This window comes from Phoenix dactylifera, unplaced genomic scaffold (genome assembly GCF_009389715.1).
Source record: "Phoenix dactylifera cultivar Barhee BC4 unplaced genomic scaffold, palm_55x_up_171113_PBpolish2nd_filt_p 000511F, whole genome shotgun sequence".
NCBI lineage: Eukaryota > Viridiplantae > Streptophyta > Magnoliopsida > Arecales > Arecaceae > Phoenix > Phoenix dactylifera.
In genome coordinates this window covers 20,919-33,379 of record NW_024067925.1, presented here as the reverse complement: position 1 = coordinate 33,379, position 12,461 = coordinate 20,919, and the positions used below count along the sequence as shown (strand labels likewise).

At 35.4% G+C, this 12,461-nt stretch overlaps 1 pseudogene; it reads left to right on the top strand.

Moving 5' to 3' along the window:
* The first annotated feature begins 1,938 nt into the window (after positions 1-1,938).
* On the top strand, positions 1,939-3,289 carry LOC103699188 (annotated as a pseudogene).
* Positions 3,290-12,461: the final 9,172 nt, after the last annotated feature.

Here is a 12,461-nt window from a genome sequence, read left to right as displayed (position 1 = left end):
GGTTTATCATACCTCCATTTGGACTCCTCGAGGAGTAATTTCGAGATCATATTCAAATGAAAAATTTAAAAATTGGTTAATACATAATAATTAATTCATTGAATTGACAAATTAGATCTCGATTAAAATAATTATCTTGCTTGCACAAAATTAGTAATCAATTATTCTAATAAGATAATAAATCATTCTAATATGTGATTAATTGAATTGTCATATTAGATCTCAATCACAATAATTATTTTGCTAGCACAAAATAAGCAATCAATTATTCTAATAAGGTAATAAATCATTCTAATATATAATTCATTAAATTGACATATTAGATCTCAATCATAATAAATATTTTGCTAGCACAAAATTAGCAATCAATTATTCTAATAAAGTAATAAATTATTTTAATATATAATTTATTGAATTGACATACTAGATCTTAATTGCAATAATTATTTTGGTAGCACAAAATTAGCAATCAATTATTCTGATAAGGTAATAAATTATTCTAATATATAATTTTATTGAATTGACATATTAGATCTCAGTCACAATAATTGTTTAGTTAGCACAAAATTAGTAATCAATTATTCTAAAAAATCTAATATGTTACAATTGTAATAAAGAATTTAATGAATTATATATTGCTAACAATCCAAGAAAGTGTCTATTTATTTTTGTTAGTTATATATGATTCATTAAATCCTTTATTGCAATTATGACATATTAGATTTTAATTAAAATAATTGTTTAGCTAGCACAAAAGTAGTAATTATTCTTAAAAAAGATAATAATTTGCTTAACCTCCAAGAGGTTTATCTAACTCCATTTGGACTCCTAAAAGAGTAATTTTCAGATCTCATTCAAACGAAAAATTTAGAAATTAGTTAATCCGTAATAATTAATTCATTGAATTGACAAATTAGTTTCTCAATTACAATCATTTACTTGCTAACACAAAATTAGTAATCAATTATTCTAATAAAAATATTCAAGAAACTTATTTTCTTCAAAAGTGTAGATTCAGAATTAAGGTAAGGAATAAGAAATATGAAAATAAGGACTTCTGTTCGTAAAATTTGTGAAAATTGTCCCTGAGGCCTTCTCGATCAAGTTCTTTGATCATGCGCATTCCTTGATTCTAGTGACCAATTGAATATGGGAGAAGGTCTTGTTCTATCTTGAGAGAGGGGACAACCAGACAACAGAACTGCAGGTAATAAATCATTCTAATATATAATTCATTGAATTGAAATATTAGATCTCAATCACAATAATTATTTTGCTAGCACAAAATTAGCAATCAATTATTCTAATATGATAATAAATCATTCTAATATATAATTTATTGAATTGACATATTAGATCTCAATAATAATAATTGTTTTGCTAGCATAAAATTAGTAATCAATTATTCTAATAACGTAATAAATCATTCTAATATATAATTCATTGAATTGACATATTAAATTTCAATCACAATAATTATTTTGCTAGCACAAAATTAGCAATCAATTATTCTAATAAGGTAATAAATCATTCTAATATATAATTCATTGAATTGACATATTAGATTTCAATTACTATAATTCTTTAGCTAGCACTAAATTAATAATTAAGTATTGTTGATTTTGTGCTAGCGATACAATTATTGTAATTGAGATCTAATTTATCAATTCAATAAAGTAATTATTATATATTAACCAATTTCTGAATTTTTCATTTGAATGGGATCTGTAAATTACTCCTTGAGGAGTCCAAATGGAGGTATAATAAACCTCTTGGAGGTTAAACACTTTCATAGGAATATATCAATATCAATCTCTCCTCTTTTCCTTTATCCACTGCTCCACGTGAAGTATTTCTGTACATCATAAACCATAAACAAACTACTAAGTACTTCTTCATCCTCACCCACTCCATCGTTCAGTTATCAAACCTGTAACAATGAGGATGTCAGGAGGTGTGATTATCTGCCTTCTAATTGTGATCATGGATGTAGTTGCTGGTATACTAGGATCGAAGCTGAGATAGCTCAAAACAAGGTACTTCTTCTTCTTCTTCATTTTTCTATATATTTGATTTATGACTGCAGAAAAACTTAAAGTAACCTTAACAAGAAACACCGAAGAACAAGACATCATAATTCTGTCCCTAAGACAAGAATTGATGATTTTTGTAGTTATGATGCAATTGATCAACAAATGCGTCTTCGATCATTAATGTTACTTATGCTTTTGAGTCCTTGTTGCAGGGGAAGCACCTGAGGGTGTTCTTCGTTGAGTGCAAAGAGCCAGTCCATGAGGCTTACAGCTTGGACTCGCAGCAGCTGGGCTTCTGGCATAGCTCATGCCGTCGCGAATGTACTTGGTGGATGCATGTGGATTCGCTCCAGATCTTTTAACAAGAAAATGGCTGCAGCCACCCTGATTGTGTCGTGGTAATTTTCCTGCCTCCAATATCTACTAGTATGGATTTCTTCGCAAGGGTAGGAAAAAAAAAAAAGGACAGAACACCAGAAGAAACAAAAAATAAATAGACAAACATATAGAAAAAAGAAAAAAAGAAAAAAAAGAAAGAATATCTCTCTTTGCATGGGCAATATATATAAACCTAAACGAACCAAGTAAGTTAACATCGAGTATACTCAATCAATGCGCAATGTACATAACTTCTATATTGAGATTTTTCTTAACAAAAAAATTTCAATGAGTAGCCTATTTTATACAATCCAATAAAGTTATCGGCCTTCGGAAGAATTTGGAATAACATCAAAAATATTCTCTACTCTCTTCCTATTGTCTGATTTTTATTGGGGTTCTTATCATCCATCCCTATGCTTTTCTAATACATATTAGACATTATAGGGGCTTTCCCCTGGATTAACTGCTAATTTACATAGAATCCCCTGTGAATATTGTTGTTCCTGGTCTTGAAAGTGCTAGATCATGGAGAATATTGTTGATATCTAGATTTTAAATTGAGATTTCAGCTTTGCTAAATTTCCTCGTCATTGTTACTGACTCTATACTAAAAGCTCAACACTTTGATCAGGATCATCGTTATAGTCGGATCCACAATGTTGGTCATAGGAGCGAGGTCTAACTCCAAGTCAAGAGTTTCTTGTGGCTTTTCCCATCACCGTTTCCTTTCCATTGGCGGGATCTTGTGCTTCGTTCATGGACTATTTTGTAGCTTATTATGTTTCTGCTGACGCAACCAAGCGAGAATCAGAAAAGATATACGAGGACAAAAGATCTCGTTGAAGTCCAACCTTGATCGCCCACTATTCAAGTTCTGAGAGAAACTGCAATGAAAATATACTAGGTTTCCAGTGTGTTTTGTTTCAACATTTTCTTTTTTTTATGAAGCAAGAAGATAGGCTAGCTCAAAAAAAAAAAATCTCACAAATCAATATGAGGTATCATTTGTTCGTCAGATTTTCCAAGTATCCTTTTGGAGCTTCTGTGTGGATATTTTATGTTATGAGTATTTATTGCATTCTTGGTTTGGACAATTTGCATTCTTATATTTTTTAAGCTCCTTATACATTAAACTTGGAAGAGGGCCAGTCTTGGCATATCATTAAGGTTGCTCCACAGTAACCTGGGTGCTACGTGTTCAATGAAAACAGCCTCTTCATATATATTCACCTCTCTCTTTCATTCAAAAAAAAAATATATTTCACCTTTCTTTAACTCCGTAGTGACAGAAGCCTTTTGCACCAAAATATCCTTTTCTTATTAACTAACTATACTGATGAATGAGATTGAAGTAAGGGGTGATAGAAGAGCCAAGAAGTTGCAACTGAATGTTGGTCAGAAACACCCACAATGTAAGTACGGCATATTTTTGGGGGAAACTACTTGTGGATTTCAGAGGTTACAAAATGATGGGGTTTTTTTTTTTTTTGGTGTCATCATTGCAAAGCAGAAGAGCAAAAGGTGAAGCTGAGCAGTGCTTTGCTTCTAGCTTCAAAGCTCGATTACCATTTTACACCCAGTTTTTTGACCGTCGGTATTTAACTTTTAGTCCTGCAAATACTTATATAGGTTTGCAAATACTCGATTAGTTCTTATACATAGTTGTATTATTCCTGCACACACTTATCCATATGCATAGTTATTTGTAGTTATATGTCGAGTCAGGTATAAATGTGTAGGACCAAGAACTAAAAATTAAACAGAATTATGGCACATGAATTAGACAATGGGTCAAGAGGAATTAAATATCTAATGGTGGTCAATCAAGGGACTATGTGCCAATTGCCTCTTTATATCTCACCTATTTCATGGTAAATGTGTCGTCAATCAATAATATATAGTGTGGTTGCCCGTTAGCAGAGAGCTCTTAGGAATCAGGTCAAAATTATCTAAAGCTGATCATTGGCCGGTCTTGGGCACAGAAAATGTCAAATTTTATATAGGCCCGGCCTAGCCCATGATCAGCTCTAAAATCACCTCAAGGTTGGTTGCTGTTAGTTAATCTATTTTAATATAAAACACAAATTCATATGCTAGCTGAAGAGAAAGTATCTTAGAATCATCCAACAAACCTGGCTCAATGATATGACCATTGGACTAAGCCCTTTGAAGCAACTTGGTGAGGCATGATACCATGTGTTGATTTTAGGATAACTCAATTTAGAGGTGAAAGATATCAAAATGATATGACCATTGGACTAAGCCCTTTGAAGCAACTTGGTGAGGCATGATACCATGTGTTGATTTTAGGATAACTCAATTTAGAGGTGAAAGATATCAAAAAATATAATTAATTAATTTCCACCTTAGCATACAAGGACCATGGCTAGCAGCCAGATGATTTTTTATACTGTCAGAATTGTCGGCAAAAAAATTGGGACGTAGAATTCTTTTTTAACAGGAGCTTAGCCCTTTAAATAAATTTTATGATATAGAATGAGTTTCACATCATATCAAAGGCCATAGTTAGTGACAATGTGGTGTTCCAAAGGCCAACAGAATCGCGGACTGGGTATCCGGCCTTTATATGGTGCACCGATTGAATGCTGGGCCAAGTGACGTCAGAACACGCGGATTGCGACTTACGCCATCAGGACGACACGTTTTTGGACGGCTAGATCGCGATCCAAGAGGGTGCATTCTGGAAGCGAGGCAGATTTGGAGGGTTGGAGTTGTATCTTTCAGTTCTTTCGCGACGTCAAGTGGCTTCTTTAAAAGCTGTGTAGAGGGATGAGAGCTGTGCTTTTTTTTCTTTTTTTCTTTTTTTTTCTTTTTTTTTTGTTATTGTTGCTGCTATGACTGATGATTCACAAATTTCTAGTACAGACACATCCAAAAAAATAAAAAATAATATATCTCGGAGCGCTCTAGGTAGCTTTTTTTTTTTGATCTATAGGTCAAAGTAATTGGCCACCTGAAGAACAATGCTTTTTTTTTTTTTTAATGTCATTCTAGCTTGGGCCATGAACAATCCATTTTTGGTCTCTCCAACACTAGGGGTACAACGAAATGAGCCTGCTACCTCAGTTGATTGAGAATTTTAATGAATATCTACATTTTAAAATCCAACACATATACAGTATTGTTGGAGAAACAGGCTGCTACTTCATCACCTTTTTTGGTTCCAACACACTTCACAAAATTTCACTTCCCCACTGTAAGTCCTCACAGACTTCCCCTTTCTTTCAGGGACCATATGTGTGCGCATTGATCTGAGCCAGGAAGTAAACACTCACCATTTGGGCTAAATGCAACAGAATATACGGGAAGCCTGACAAATCACAACACGTTGTTCATAAGAAAAAGTAAAGACATTACCCCAATAAAGCATATACAAATTTGTGATTCATCTTTTGAGTTACACTTCCATTACCTATGAACATTCAAACTGTACAGAAGCCTTCCTAGTTCCGCATCCCATAACTTGATTTTGAGTCAAAGGATGCACTAGACAAAGTCAGGTTCGGTGATCAATAACTATAATTCGAATTTCACATGCAACAAGGGGAAATTAAAAAACATACAAGACATACAACATCCAAATTACACAACAAAAAGTTATTTCAAAGGAAAGAAGAAATGCTGTGTCTGCATGGACATGCAAGTGAGGGCTTTGGCAAAGCTTATATATATATGGTCCCAACCTGACATGTCATGTGACTTGCTGGCACCTAACAGGTAAAGTCATGTTGTTGCCCAAGATAACAACCTAAGAGGGCGGTGAATTGGGTTTTCTAAATTTTAAGACCTTAAATTTTATTTATAGATGGATGAGTAATTTGGCTTATGTGAATTGATATAAGTGTAGTGGAAGCAAAATGAATACAATACAAACACAAAACAAGTATAGTTGTTCGGTGCACCCCAAGGCACCTACGACGTCCACTCTCTACACGTTCCGTTGGAAATTCACTATAATCTCTCGAATTACAGTTGGATTATTTTGCCGGGCTCACAATCCAAAAATCCTACAATTGGTTTTACAGGATCACCAATTAAACCCTAACCTTTGGTTTTACGGGCTCACCAATAACCTACACCATTTGGTTTTACAGGCTCGCCAACAAACCTTACAAGGAATAAGAGATAAGAGGTTTAAAGTTCCTAAATGAGCAAATAAAACAAGTATGCACTCAAAGAAGAGAAAAGAAAATAATTATCGCTTTGTAGATATTCTTCTCTTCTTTGCCAAGGTTGCTTCACTCCTCAAGGGGTTGGTAAAGCTCTTGAAGTACTTGAAATCTGCTCAACCACCTTCTTTCAGATTTTGGAATGAAGCAATGAATGAAGAACTCTAGGATTTTGTTTTCTCTTGAATACACCCTTTTAATTTCACAAAAAGATCTTTTCCTGATGAATAGTGGCTCTTAAATACTTTTTCTAATCCTTAAAAATTTATTTATAGCCGTTGGATTGAAGAAACTAGCCGTTTATAGCCGTTGAAGCCTTAAAATGTACTTCTGCAAAACTAGCCGTTATGCTGTTAGTCGTGCTGGGGTCGACTCGAATTTTGCTGGGAACGACTCGAGCTACAATGCCACTAGCTGGGGTCGACTCGAGCTTCCTTGGGGTCGACTCTGACAGAAAATTCAGAGAGCAGTTTTTATTGTTCCAAACTGGGGGCGAATCGAATTTCCTAGAGTCGACTCGAGCTTCAGTGGGGTCGACTCGAGCTTAGCTGGGGTCGACTCTGACAGGGAATCGAGAGAGCATTTTTTTTATGATTCAAGTTGGGGTCGACTCGAACTTTTCTGGGGTCGGCTCGAGCTACAGTAGAGTCGACTCGAGCTTGGCTGGGGTTGACTCTGACAGGCAATCTAGAGAGCAATTCTCTTGTGAAACTTGTTGGGGTCGACTCGAGCTAGAGTGCCATTTTCTGGATCGGCCCGAAGCCTGTGCCAAGCATGCCAAATATGCCAGGGTCGACTCTAATTCTTCTGGGGTCGACTCTAGGTCTGTACCAAGTGTGCCAATGGTGTGCCAAGCTTGCCAATGGTGTGCCAAGTGTAACCATATGTATCAGAGTCGACTCCAAACTTTTTGGGGTCGACTCTAACCTTGATTTTCTGCATCTCAAGGTTAGTTTAGCACATGAAACCAATAAAGATATTGCAATTAATTTAGGATGCTTGGCACATACAAGTTTCATCTCTTTGACTAGTAAAAAGATAAAATTGCCCCTTAACAAGAAAACTTCACTCTTACTTTGTCAAACTGAAATTTAGATTTTTTTCTCAAGTTCTTCTAAATAATTTGTCCTTAGATGAGTTCTTGAGAGTTGTTTTAATCGTATATGAACCGTGTATTGAGAATGTATCAAGAATGTATCGCTTCTTTCTTCCTTAAGTGTTTAGGATCTTGATCAATTGAGTTCATGGCATTAGCACTTCTATATGGCATCAATGGCTTTATAAACATCAAAATAACACTAAGATCTTCAATCTCTCCCTTTTTGATGATTACAAAAATATTGAGTATAGTTAATTTGGCATTCATATAAAAAATTAGGTTTAAAATTCATAAAGTGCTTTTGGTTCAAGAGTTTCAAAATATTCCAATTTAGAGTATATATCAATGAACCAAGAGCTCTCCCTATCTTATCCAAATAGATGTCAAATGAATTTTAGCTTTGCTCCCCTTACCCTTATATTTCATTAAGTCAAAATTTTCAAAAGTTTGTGCCAAAGTAAGAGTTTCAAGTTATGTATCGAGGCAAGAAAGTTATATGCCAAATGCTTATGTATCATGCCTTCTTATGTATCTAGACTTATGTATCGTGAATTTTCATGTATCATGAGTTATGTATCATGAATTCTTATGTATCAAGATTTTAAAATTCAGATTTTTCTTTTTTTTCGTCAAAATTTAGATTTTCTATTTATAAAATTCAGATTTTCTTCTTGTTAAATGTCTCCCCTTAAGTATATATGTATGACTTTTAGTTTAAGGGTTAATACATATATTTTCTCCTATTCATCTTTCTTATAGAATTTCTCTCTTATATTTTTCTTCTCCTTTTTGTCATCATCAAAAAGAATGAATAACAAGATAATGAAAAGCATTGAAATGACAAAGATCATAACTCAAAAAAAGACATTGTATTTCATCTATGCCAAAATTACAATGTTTAAGAATGAAAAGTACCACAAAAGAAAGCATTGCTTTTTGATCACTTTAAAGTAGTTCATCAACAAAAGACAAAATATATACAAGAACTAGAAAAACTCTAGGCACTAATCTAGATGTGCTCCTTTAGTACTATCACTAAGCCTAAATGGATCTAATGGCTGTGATTGAGCTCTAGATCTCCTAGTATAGGTGGGGAGGGGAGGTCTGGTCTGATAAGAGTGAGACGGTCTGTGAGCCCTGTGGACTGGCTGGCTCTGTGCTGGAACCTTAGAATCAGCTGCTCGAGATGCAATGGGACCGTGTAGCTCTCTCTCAATAGTAGTTATTTGATCTGAGAGACGCGTCACCTGTGTAGATACTCTCCTGATCTGTGCTGAGATGCTCTCTAGCTGACTCGTCAGTCTATATGAAAGGCTCATCACCTGAGCCGATACCATATCAGTTAACCTACTCCACTGGTCCTCCGTGAAACTAGTAGGTGCTGATGAAGAAGGTCCTACCTCTGTATGTGAAGATGGATGCTCGGCAGGTATCTCAGGCTCTGGGATGAAATCTCCGAGCTCTGGTAAACTAGGCTCAGCTGCCTGTCTCTCTAGCTCTGGCCCTGCAGCTCTACGTACCCAGTGACCGTGCATTGTAGGTGTCAATGTGCAGCAGTGCTCTGGAGATCTCTCCCTCTAGACAGATCTGATACTCTCTAAAAATCAAGGTAAGTACCATACTGTAGGGTAAAGAGGCCTTCGCCCTAGACACGGCCTCATGCATCTGTCTCATCATCATCGTCGGGAGATTCAGGAAAATGTCCTGAATGACATACTCCATAAAATCACTAGCTCTTGCTCAGACACATAGTCAAATCTCCTGCTCTTCATAAATAATATCCATCCTATGAAATTGTGAAGCAGCCTCATCTCCACTGATAGTGAGCTAGCAATCAGATCATCAAAATAGTCTAGCTCATCTCCCTCCCAGATCATCTATAGGGCTCTCTTCCTGTCTACTGATCTGTCAGGTGTAGCACCCTCACAAGATAAATGTAGTAGGTGACCGAGGCTCCGCTCAGTAAGAACAATCCGGATCCCACAGACCTCGGACTCAAGCCCTTTCGAACCAACCCGTAGTGAAGCATAAACTCACGAACTAACCTTGGGTAGGTCGGTACATCTAAAGAGCGGAGGTACTCCCATCCCTACTGTTGTATCCATCCACTCAATCTAAACCCTTCTTGATCCAAAAATTCAAAATCTATCTTTCTACCTGTGGTGACTGGTTTTTTCCGCATATTTTGCAAGCAATACTAAAGGAGAAGGAGGTTGGAAAGGCTCTACACGTGCTTCGGCTTGTGGAGGAACATCATCTTAACTTCTAACTTGCTCCTCAACTGTAGATGACTTAGTAACCTTCCTAGCTCACTTGGCCACGGCTTTTTTGAGTCCCATCTTCACCCAACCCTTCCTTACAAATTGATCTACCGGCTTGGGAGAGGGAGGAATAAGGTTTTACCAGTGATTAGAGGTGAGTGGAGTGAAAATTGGGTTTCTAGGAGATTAGAAAAGTTTTGGAGCCCTAAAATTGGGTTTTGGCCCGCCCTTAAAAGAAGGGGGGCCCGTGCGCTCGAGTCGGCTTGAGGTCGAGTCGACTCCACGAAGTTCAGCCCAATTTTTTTTTTTAATGCTCTTTTCACTAATCTGATTTTCACCAAAATAATGTTCATGAGAGGAAGCTCTAAATTGATCATTTGAGCAATGTTTCAAAAAATTTTGGAGATGAGAGGGGTGTATCATGAAATATTTGACCTTCTCTATGCAAAGGGGTCACACACTCCTAATTCTCTTCTAAGCAAGCAAAATCTATCCTCATTAAGGGGTTTTGTAAATATATCTGCCAATTATTTTTCAGTACACACATGTTCAACATTTATGTTTCCATTTTGCACCATGGTCTTTAATAAAATGACATCTAATTTCAATGTGTTTTGCCTTAGAGTGCAACTGTGTTATCACATTTTATGAAAATTTTGTCAAGCTTAATTTCATAATCTTCTAATTGTTGGTTAAGCCAAAGTAAATGAGCACAGCAACTTCCAGCTGCAATGTACTCGACCTCAGCCATTGACAGTGCAATTGAATTTTGCTTTTAATTGCTAAACCATGAGATTAAGTTGGCACCTAAGAATTGACATGTTCCACTAGTATTTTTTCTATCTAGTTTACATCAAGCAAAATCGGCATCTGAGCATGAAATCAAATCAAAACAAGAGTCTTTAGAGTACCATAAACCTATGTTAGATGTACCTCTTAGATATCTAAGAATTCTCTTAACAACAGATAAATGTGAAACTTTAGGATCTAATTGATATCTTGCACACATACCAACAGCAGTAAGATAGAGCAAAGATCCAATTATACCTCTATAAAGTTTAATATCTATGCTCTTACCTTTTTGTCTTTGTCCAACTTACTAGTAGAGTTCATTGGAGGTTCCCATTTTCTTGTAGTCTTCTTTCCCAAACTTCTTGAGTATTTCTTTTGTATACTTAGTTTGGTGAATGAAGATCCCTTCCTTAGTTTGCTTGATCTGGAGTACGAGAAAAAAAATTGAGTGCTTCCATCATGCTCATCTCAAACTCACCCTGCATTAACTTAGCAAATTCTTTGCAAAGAGAGTCGTTAGTAGCACCAAATATTATGTCATCTACATATATCTGCACCACTAGAAGATTTTTGTCTTTCCTTTTTAAGAATAGCATTTTATCAACATTTTCTCTATTGAAATTATTATCTAGTAAAATTTACTTAACCTATCATATCAAGCTCTAGGTGCATGTTTTTAAACCATATAGTGCCTCGTGCAGTTTAAATATATGATCCGAAAATTCATGATTTTCAAAACCAGGAGGTTGCTCTACATATACCTCCTCTATAATATATCCATTTAGAAAGGCACTCTTTATATCCATTTGGTATAATTTAAAATTCATAAAGCATGGAAATGCAAGTAATAATCTAATAGCTTCTAGCCTAGCAACTGGAGCAAAGGTTTCCTCCAAAGTTAATCCCTTCTTCCTGATTGTAACCTTTAGCTATTAGCCTAGCCTTGTTCCTTGTTACTATTCTATTTTTATCTAGTTTGTTTCTAAAAACCCGTTTTGGTTCCAATTACAGAGTTATTTGTTAGGTCTTTCAATTAATGTTCATACATTATTTCTTTTAAATTGATTCAATTCTTCTTGCATAGCATTGATCCAATTTACATTATGTTCTGTTCTTCATAAGTTTTAGGCTCTATTTGAGATACAAAAGCAAGATAATTATTAATATTTCTTAAGAAGGATCGAGTTCTTATCCCTATGATGGATCACCCATAATTAATTCTTAGGGGTGTCCATGAGCATACCTCCCATTCTTTAGGTAGATCTTAAGGCAGTAGTAGACTTTGATCATCTTCCTTTTCTTCCTCATCTTCCTTTGATGTATCTTCTTGTTCTTGAGTTGGTGTATCATGACTGGTCAGCTTTTCAAGCTCGAATGTCCCTACATCATCATCAAAAACACTTTCTTTCCTAGAGGATTTATTGTCAGTCTCATCAAAAATAACATTAGCTGATTCTTCAACAACAAGAAAACTCTTGTTGAAGACTCTATATGCCCTGCTAGAGATAGAATATCCTAAGAAGGTACCCTCATCTAACTTGGCATCAAATTTACTCAATTTTTCTTGCCATTATTTAGAATAAAACAGCGACAACCAAAAACTTGAAAGTATTTGACAATTGGTTTTCTATTTTTTCAAAGTTTGTAGGGAGTTTTCTTTGTAATTGGACGGATTAAAACACGGTTTAACATATGGCAAGCAGTG